Here is a 10867-nt window from a genome sequence, read left to right on the forward strand (position 1 = left end):
AGGGAGAAGCATTCTCAGTTCCAAATGAGCTAAATTCTCCAGAAAAGTGACTTTTTTTTTTAAATTGAGGTATAGTTGATGTACAATATTATACAAGTTTCAAGTGTACAACAGTGATTCACAATTTTTAAAGTTATACTCTATTTATAGTTATTATAAAATATTGGCTATATTCCCCATGTTGTAGTATATGTCCTTGTAGCTTATTTATTTTATATACAGTAGTTTGTACCTCTTAATCCCCTACCCCTATCTTGCCCCTCCCCGTTCCCTCTCCCCACTGGTAACCATTAGTTTGTCCTCTATATCTGTGAGTCTGCTTCTTTTTTGTTGTATTCACTAGTTTGTTTTATTTTTTAGATTCTACATATAAGTGATATCATACAGTATTTGTCTTTCTCTGTCTGAATTATTTTACTTAAGCATAATACCCCCTAAGTCCATCCATGTTGTTGCAAACGGCAAAATTTCATTCTTTTTATGGCTGAGTAGTATTCCATATTATATATATACCACATTTTCTTTATCCATTCATCTGTTGATAGACACTTAAGTTGCTTCCATATCTTGGCTACTGTAAATAAGGCAACTATGAACATTGGGATGGATGGATGTTTTCAAATTAGTTTTTTCACTTTTTTCGAACCCAGGAGTGGAATTGCTGGATCATACGGTAGCTCTATTTTTAGTTTTTTGAGAAACCTCCATACTGTTTTCCATAGTGGCTGTATCAATGGACATTCCCACCCACAGTGGACAAGAGTTCCCCTTTCCAGGTTCTTAACTGGCAGCTCAAGGAAAATACTTTGGAGGAAGAAGAGACCAGTTGATCTGCCTTTTCACAGCTGGGCAGGTTTGTCTCAGCTCCAAATCACAAGGAGGAGGACAGATTTTCTTTAAACCATGAAGGAGGCTTTTCTGAGAAGAGCACTTATTTAGACTGTCAACTCCTATGGAATATCTCCATTGTCATAAGGGGTAGAGAGAGGACAAGAAAGAAATTCAGTGCTAATCAGAATATCTCATTAACCACAGTAATAATCTCACTCCCCAAAAATGTCCCCCAAGGAAGGCCTTGGCAACCATCTTCAGCCTGACATGCAGGGTTGACAACTGGAGCCTACAATTCCCCAGCAGCAAAGGGAATCCAGAGTTGAGGACCTGGCATTGAGAAAGCAGCAAGACCCACACTGGAGTTCCCACAAGCTGATTCTAGAAGCAGATCTGTGCTTGTAGGCAGGGGGGAATGTGGGTAGAAAAGTGAAGTCTCCGGGCAGCAATCTTAAGGAGAGTTTTGGTATCATCTAACAGTTCTGGAGGTCAGAAATCCAAAACTCAGCTTCACTGGGCTAAAGTCATGGTGTCGGCAGGGCTGACTCTAGAGGAGAATCTATTTCCTCGAATTTTTCAGCTTCTGGTGGCCTTGGCTTGTGACCCCCTACACCAGCTCCAAAGCACGTGACTCCAATCTCAGCTTCCATGGTCACAGCACCACCTTTTCTCCCTCTGCTTCCCACTTATAAGGACACTTGTGGTTACATTAGGGCCCACCTGAATAATCCAGGATTACCGCCTTATCTCACAATCCTTGACTAAGTCACTTCTGCAAGGTCCCTTCTGCTATATAAAGTATTCACAGGCTCCAGGTACTCAGACCTGGATATCTTTGAGGCCATTATTCAGCCTATCACAATATATAAAGTAAATTATATATACTTATTAGAGGATGGAAGGAATGAAAAGTGCCCATCAAACTGAGAAGGCAAATTGAGAGCAAAGAACAAGGAAGGCACCTCCACGTAATCAATGGATTCATTTCTTATAGAGTAACTTACACATAGGGTGGGGTTGGAATCCAGCGGACAACAGTCTGGAAGCATTTGCAGCTGCACTCTGCACCACTAAGGGGCCGTGGGGACAATATTATAGTTAACCCAGGAGATGGGGGTAGGTGCTTGGAAATAGGAAGTGTATTCCTAAATAAAAATTAGCGAATGGGTAGCTAACCTCGTGGGTGCTGGGAATATGTCAGTGAAGGTTTTCATCATTGTTTGGGCATGAACAGGGCAGAGAGGCCACCTGATCTAATGATTAAAAATATCATTCAACTACAAAGCCCTCGACCACAGGGCTGTGACTTACTGCACAGTACAGTCCTGGGTAAGAGAGCAAAAGGACAGGAGAATCTGTAAGGGCCCAAGATGGTATCAGTTCTGCTAACGGCCATGCAGCACTATATATGTATAGTATATAGAATAGCCACTCCTTGTTCATTATTCATGGAGAAGACACCATTACCTGATTGTTGATGCTTCAGACTGAGATAAATTTGGTTTTCATAATGTAATTCGATATATCATTGGTAAGACTGTGTCCTTACGACCAAAAGTGATCCTCTCCCGCAACAACAGACACACCCCAAGTGTGGACTGTGAACAATCCCTAAAACTAGGTGTTCATTTTTAGTAGAGGTGTGTGTATATTTTCCCCAAGGGTTTACTAACTGAAAATCACATTTTCAAGACCACATATAAGGGCCAACTGCTCCTTACCTCCCTCTGGATGAAAGGAATTAGGCTTCCTGGCACAAGTCACAAGGTGGACTACCGGTAACTCCCAAGCATTAAAGACTGAAAAACTCAGATTTTGAGAAATATTAATAAACTACTGGGTGAGAGATGAGAAAATTCTGCCAAAGGAAATGCATGTAGCCTTGCGTGGAGGAAATGCATGGAGGAGTGAGGACGTTCCTCTCTCTCTGATGTTGAAAGACTTCGGGAGAGGCAGACAAGCCACTGCAACATACAGGCCATCTGGAGCCCCCTTGTGCACGGGCACAGCCTACAGACTTGAGCAACTGTTGATGCAGACTGTGGACGTGAGATGCCTGGCTGAAGTGATGAGCAACAATCAAGAAGAAATTTGTGGGCTTCCCTGGTGGCGCAGTGGTTGGGAGTCCGCCTGCCGATGTAGGGGGCGCGGGTTCGTGCCCCAGTCCGGGAGGATTCCACATGCCGCGGAGCGGCTGGGCCCGTGAGCCATGGCCGCTGGGCCTGTGCGTCCGGAGCCTGTGCTCCGCAACGGGAGGGGCCGCAGCAGTGAGAGGCCCGCGTACCGCAAAAAAAAAAAAAAAGAAAGAAAGAAGAAGAAATTTGTGAGACCTAGACCTTCCTTGGGGAGCCTCAGTAATACTTAGAAAGGGAGTCACACATCAGGACTTCCCGCTGTTATGGACAGGTGACAATGTAATGACAATTACATTAAGCAAATGTGATGTCACAGCACTCTAACAACTGGGGGAGGGGTGTACCTATTTGGTTTGGCGATAGGTTGCCATGCATATACTGACTGACTCTTGAGGACATTTTATCTGAAAACCTGACTTCCCCCTTGGGGTCCAAAAGTTCTTTTACATGTCCGGAGGTACACCTAGAACGAGGTATGGCTTGCTTTACAAACTGCCATTTTAAGAGTCTGTAGACATTTTTTTCTTGGGGGAATCCAAAAATAATCACACTGAAATTAAAATACCTATTCTAATTCAAGGATTCTATAAATTTCTGTGTATGTTCAGATGAAGATGACCTTCTTTGTCCCATATTTTTTCAATGCTATTAGAAAAAAAAATGTACTCATTAGGCTGTATATTATTTATTGATGCTCAAACTGCTCTTCCTTGAAGTTCACAGAAGATTTTGGTCGGCCCACTTCCTAAATAAAAAGGTCAGAGCTAGAGGCATACATTTTATTTTTTGTTTGTTTGTTTGTTTAATTTTATTTCTTTATTTTTGGCTGCACTGGGTCTTTGTTGCTGCTCATGGGCTTTCTCTAGTTATGGTGAGTGGGGGCTACTCTTCGTTGCGGTGCGCAGGCTTCAGTAGTTGTGGCACACGGGCTCAGTAGTTGTGGCTCGTGAGCTCTAGAGCACAGTCTCAGTAGTTGTGGCACATAGGCCTAGTTGCTCTGCAGCATGTGGGATCTTCCTGGACCAGGACTCAAACCCGTGTTCCCTGCATTGGCAGGCAGATTCTTGACCATTGCATCACCAGGGAAGTCCTAGAGACATACATTTTAATGCCTCATGCTGAGAACTGTTCTAAACCTGGGTTTCTGCAAGTTTAATTTCCAATAAAAACAAATAGCTCTTAATTTTAGCTTTCTGGTATAAATAATTCAGAGAGCCCAAGTTTGAAACAGAATCATGGGTGCTCAATTCTTTTCTATCCACAGCCTCAGAGATCCCATCTTGGTGGCCAGTTTGAGATCTTTTCTAATGAGCAGTGTAGAGAAGCTGACAGCTCCATCGGACATTGGATCCACCTGCCCTGTCTGTTGTCTTTTGGCTTTAGAGTCGAGGACAAAAACTCAAAAACTTTGTGCGTTTAGATAGAATTCTCATTACAATGCAGCTAAAAGGTGGAGTCCTTGTCCTCAGACACTCCTCCATACAAAGGTAGACATAGAGGGGAAAAAAGGGAAGACCAGATAGGGTAGTGTCATCTCAATATTATTCAGAGGTATCCCTTCCAATCCTTGGCCTTGTAGTTTTAAATACAAAGGTGGAAGAGACCTTACAAGTTTACAAGATAATGCATCCTAGTGACTTCATATGCTGAAACCAAACCAGCTTGGTTTTGAACCGTAGTCTGACCACAGGACAAATGACCCTCAGCTACAATATTACCACCCATCTCATTGGGTTATGTGGGTTAAATAAAATCATGCTTGTAAAGTGCTTAATAGAGTCACAGAGACATTGATTGGCTAGAACTAATAGTATAGTATATTATAATTACTACTACTACTACTATATTCCATATCACAGTAGCCAAAAAGAACATTTAAGCAATTCTTATTCTTAAAAAGAAAAGCTTGCCTATGGTAAAGAGGATGCACCTTGAGGTCAGGTGAAAATTTTTCCTCGTATGTGTGGTTCAGATTACATTAGAATTGTTCAGATTCTGTTTTTATTAAGGTACTAATACGCTGGAGAATGTTGAAATCCTGTTCATGTAGTTTGACAATGTAACCTCCATTGAGAAGACGGGCATTGGAAGACAAAATGTAATCAGAGCTAGCTGATACTGAGCCCGTCTGGAGGCAAAGTTAAGTAGGAATAGACCTCCTTAAACAGTGACTTAAATCAGAGGGCAGTTTACGTTTACCTCACTTAGGAGAAGTGTAGAGATAGTCCAGTGTCGGAATGGACACCACAGAGTTACTATGGGCCCATTACCTTTTCAGCTCTCTGGTCCACCATGCCTATAGTGCAAGCCTTACTTTCATTGCCCAAGATGGCTGCTGGAGCCATCACATCTCATTCTAAACAGTAGAATTTTGAAAGGGAAAGAGAAAGACATTTTCCCCCTTTGTAGGGAAATAAGTTCTATACTTTCATATCTTTCCTTCTAGGTTTTACTGGTCACCCACTCATCCTTAACAGTGAGGGAGTCTGGGAAATAGAGTCTTTACTCTGAAACAAAAATTTGGTTCCCTTACTAAGGAAAAAGAAGATATTGGTGAGTTGAAGGAAGCTAAAATTTCCAGTCACACTAAATTCATTCTTCTTCTCTGAATATTCTCTACCTCTCTCCCATTTCATTCCTGGTTTTTTCCTTTTTTTTTATTTCTCAACATTCATTCTACTTTTCTCTCTGTATTCTGTACTTTCAACTTCATCCATTTCAAAGACTTCAACTGCAAGTTTGTGTGAGGCTAGGAAGGTGTTAAGCCAGCTGGTCTGTGGTCCATTTCTCTCCCTGTTATCAGAAGGATGCTCCCAAGGTGCAAAGGCAGGTGGCCCAGTCTAATCTCCTTGTAAACCTGTTGATCACTGGATCTTCTGGAATCAATTAGTGATTTTATGTGAAAAGAGTCCTTATCAGTAAAATTCTCTTAGCAGGTTATCGCTGTTTCAGGATTACTTATGTTAAATAAAACTAGAGTCTGTGTATTTATGAGTCATGACCTCTAAAAAAGTCAGAAAATCTCTGTGATGATCTGTGTTTAAAAAAAAAAGAGTTATTTCAGAATTTAAATATCCCCCACCCAGTGAGGTGACCCACAAATCTCATTTAGAGACCTCATATTTTATTTGGGGGCAAAGACTAGGTCTGATATGGGAAGAAAGGACTTAGGTAGCCACCAGATTGTCCTAGAAAATCCCTCCTTTACCTAAGCCTCTGGATTTCTTGAGACTTGAGATTGTTAGTAAACCTTGATACTGAAAAAGAGCTCTAATTTGTGAGTCTAATTTGACAAACCGATCCTTTGTGATAGTTCAATGTGAATGGTAGCCACATCTATCTAACTTCCGATTATCTCCTAAATTCCTCCCCAATATTCCTAACAGCTTGCTGGATATAGCTAAATATTTTATCAGTACCTCAGAACCAATATATCTAATTCTTGCTGGGTATAGCTAAATATTTTATCAGTACCTCAAAATCAATATATCTAACTTCTTATCTGCCCCCTTAAATCAGTTCCTGCTCCTGAATTTCCAGGCACCCAACCTCAAAACATCAGTATCATCCCTTCCGGCTCCTCCTTCCTTGTCTCCAGTAACACTTTAAAACCTTCACTCCATCCATCTCTTCTTTTGTATTTTTACTCCCTTCTAATGATCTATCTTGTTCTAGTTCTTCTGAAAAACATCCTTCCAACATATTAATCTTTCTATAGTACTCTTTGACACATACAAAGGACTTTTAGGGAAACATGGTAAAGGAGACATAGCTTCATAAACCTAATGATATATATCACAACCTCATACATATATATGTATGTATATATATATGTGTGTGTATATATATATATATATATATATATATATATATAGTGTATCCTTTAAAAGTGGTACCCTGAACAAGGTGAGTAGATGAAATTTTGAAGAATCATACAAATATGCCCCACTGTGAAGGAAGCACATACTGGGTGTGGGAGGTAGACATCTTAGAGAAACAAACTAAAAATTCCTTTATGGGTTAAAAGCCTTTTCCCACTACTATGTATGATGACATAGCAGAAATGAGGAAAACTGCCAGGATTCACCATTTTGTTTTTCACCAACTGGGAAGAAGTCAGGAGAGGATTGAAGAATGATCACCCCAGGTTAATATATCCAAGAACAAAAAGTGACTTAGCAAAATGGAAAGAGAAAATTAAAAGTCAGACAAGAACTTGTTTTTGCCTCTTACGGGGTGGGTGATCCGTAGGAGATATGCACGATCCCCTTCTTCTACTAGAAGTCATAGTGCTGTGGTTGATGCTCTATCAGCTAGGGAATTATCAGGAAGAAGGGGGTTGGGAAGGGGGGCTTGTCCTTAATAAAGCACAGGCTTGTAATGGTACAGACAGGGCTAAGAAGAACCAACCAGGGGTAGTGAGCTCCCTAAGGCCAGCAGCAAAGGCAGCCAGGGTCTCCCCTAGGCCTAAAGGAAAAGGGGAGGAGCAGTACCCAAGGGGACCAACAGCTATCAAGGTGGTCCCTGACATCTGGAAAGTTGGGAGTCAACTGAATAAATCCCCGTCTTCACTCTGTTTTATCCTCTGACCGTCTGTTTGTGCCTGCCATTGACAATCCAACAAGAAGCTAGGGAAAACACAGTATATGGTTTATCGATGGTCTAATCCAAAAGTCAGTCTCTTGGGTTCTAGAACAGGCTAGAGAGAGGAGTCAGAGAAGCAAAGGAGAAATATCCTGCAAGAAAGCCTTCAAGTTCTCTTGATTTTCCCACTGAATGATTGGGAGAGGAGGAAGAGAAGTAGATGGGGAAAAAAATCAGATGAAATTGGGAATAATTAATTTAGGGCAGATTATCACTGAAGAAAGTGAAGTTCAATAGCTCTCCCTGAGTTGAGGGAACAATCCAAAATCCAAGGGAAGGATGGGCACCTGTCTAGCAAGAGTGAATCCCAGGATAAGACTTTAAATAAAATAATAGAGGACCTCTCTTATGGCACAGTGGTTAAGAATCCACCTGCCAACGCAGGGGACATGGGTTCAATCTCTGGTCCAGGAAGATCCTACGTGCCGCGGAGCAACTAAGCCCGTGCACCACAACCACTGAGCCTGCGCTCTAGAGCCTGCAAGCCACAACTACTGAGCCCAAGTGCCACAACTACTGAAGCCCATGTGCCTGGAGCCCGTGCTCCACAACAAGAGAAGCCACTGCAATGAGAAGCCCATGCACTGCAACGAAGAGTAGCCCCCACTCACCACGACTAGAGAAAGCCCGCACACAGCAATGAAGACCCAACACAGCCAAAAATAAATAAATAAATTTATTTTTAAAATAAATAAATTAATAAAATAATAGAAAAAAGAACAAGCCCACCAATCATGGCTACAAATAGTCCTTACTTTCCATCCTCAGCAAAGCAGAACATGGAGCACAAAGGATCTAGTTGAAGCTCAGATGGAAGAAACTAACAGAGAGGGCATAGAATCAAGGGAAATTCACCCATATGGTATTCGGGCAGTAGGGCTGGTTCTGCCCAAGGTGAGTAAAATGAAAAGAAAAAACAGGACAACAGTGCACATTTATGCAAAAAACAAAGGACCAAAGAAAGGAAGAAAGAGGAAAAGAGAAGAAAAAGGAAGAGATCCTGCAAAAGAGAGATGAATAGTCTACTCTGGAAGAAATAAATATCACAGTAAACAAAAGGAAATAAATACAACAAATGCTGGAAATCTTAAGTACATAAAGAGAATATGGAAACCCTGAACCAAGAAATACATTTGTCAAACATAATGAAATAAATAAAACAAAATATTTCAGAGCTAAAGATATTTTACACTTTCAACCAAGAGTAAAGCTCTACTCAGAAAAACTCACTCCCTTAATCACTTACAAGACACAAAAAAGAAAAAATAAAAGAAATGTATACTCAACTCAAGAAGATATGAAAGGGCCAACAATATTAAAATGAGGAGAGCAGAACCAAAATAATTAATATAAGAACAGAAAGTAACAAACAAGAAAAGAAGCAAAGCATTTGACTTGGTAAGTAAATTTGCCTTGTGATTTCCAGCAACCAAATGCCCAGTCTCCTTGAGACCAATCATTAAGGGACAAGAGTTGGAATTGTATCTTTTTTTTTTTTTAATTTTTGACTGCATTGTGTGTTCTTTGCTGTGTGCAGGCTTTCTCTAGCTGTGGTGAGCGGGAGTTACTCTTCGTTGCGGTGTGCAGACTTCTCATTGCAGTGGCTTCTCTTGTTGCAGAGCATGGGCTCCAGGTGCGCAGGCTTCAGTAGTCGTGGCGTGCGGGCTCAGTAGTTGTGGTGCACGGGCTTAGTTGCCCCGCGGCATGTGGGATCTTCCCGGACCAGGGCTCGAACCCGTGCCCCCTGCATTGGCAGGGGGATTCTTAACCACTGTGCCACCAGAGAAGCCCTGGAATTGTGTCTTATTCATTTTGTAACATCACAGTCTAAGACAATATATGATTATTAAATAATTGTGTGAAAGAGTCCTGAGTGTCCAGGTTATAAGGAGAGAGACAATCTCTGGCTTCTTGGATGAATTTTTGCCACATGGATGAGGGCTGGGGCCACTGAGAAGGCACAGGATAGAGAGTGGGTGAACCACGAGGCCTCCAGAGGTGTCTTTATAAGAAAAGTGCCCAACAAAGACCTGTTGCTTTAATTCCATTCACATGTGTGCGACTCTTCCTTCCTGCCATCTCCATTTCTACCAGTGCCCACTCCAGGCTGTGCTTGTCTTGACCTCCCTCCAGGCAGGTGCTCTTAACCGGTTCAGGGGCCATAAACACGGATGGAAAAAAATGCATTGTTATTCTCACTAACCTGTAACTAAACTTTAGCATTCCCTGCTATTATGACATAGGTGACAAACCAGTCTAGTATTAGCAGTCCCTGAAACTGTCCCCAGGAGAAATGACAGATATTTTATACTACATTGTAGCTTGGGAAGAGATCTCAAAATGTCATTCACATTAATTACTACTTCAAAATTATGGTAGTTATTAGCCTTGATCTTAATCTTATAATTTAAGGCCTTAAATAAAGATTTTACATAAAGAAATTTAATATAAATATTCATACAATCATACTATAAACTTTTAAAATATTTTGATAAGTGTGTGTCCATGTAATTGATTTCTTTGGCATCCCTATGTATTTTATTTAATACATTTGAAAACATTGTTTTTCATGAACATGAATTTCACTAGATGCCCATGACACTCAAAGGTTAAGGACTCTGCATCAGGGTCAACTGCTGAGGGTGAATAAAACTTCTCAGAGAAGGAAAAATAGAAGTGGGACTTGTGCCATTCTCAGGTTTTGAGAAAAATCTAATTAACTCAAGAGACGATTTATCACTTAATGATTGGACTGAAGGAGGCAGGCATTTATCTGGTTTACTAGCAAGCACGTGGAAGACCTAGGAAAATCATTGAAAGGCTGCAGCACAGAATGATCCCAAGCTTGAGCCCTAGAGTGGAACTTCTTCAGTTCAAATCTCAGCACACTGTTCGTTCCTTGCATGACCTTGAGTAGCACTCTGAGCTGAGGCTCGGTTTCCTCATCTGTAAAATGAGTCGTACGAGCCCCCACCCCTCCCCCTGCCTTGGAGGGCTTTTGTAAGGACTGTGCAAGACAATCCCCGTACCCTGATCAGCTCAGCCCACTACATGTTGTGGAGGCCCCTCGCTGTTGGTATTAAAGTCAGCCAAATGTGTTTTCAACAACTTCCTCCTCCGCATCTTTTTTTAAATATTTTCCCCTAATGATGAGATGCGTTCCTCACCCCATCATACAGACCAGCTTCCCAAGACTACTTTCTGTCTCTCCTTCTCTCCTCCCCCTCCTTCCATCAGAACTCACTCTCAGATAAGGC

The sequence above is a fragment of the Globicephala melas genome, chromosome 12, assembly GCF_963455315.2.
Source record: "Globicephala melas chromosome 12, mGloMel1.2, whole genome shotgun sequence".
NCBI classification, from domain to species: domain Eukaryota; kingdom Metazoa; phylum Chordata; class Mammalia; order Artiodactyla; family Delphinidae; genus Globicephala; species Globicephala melas.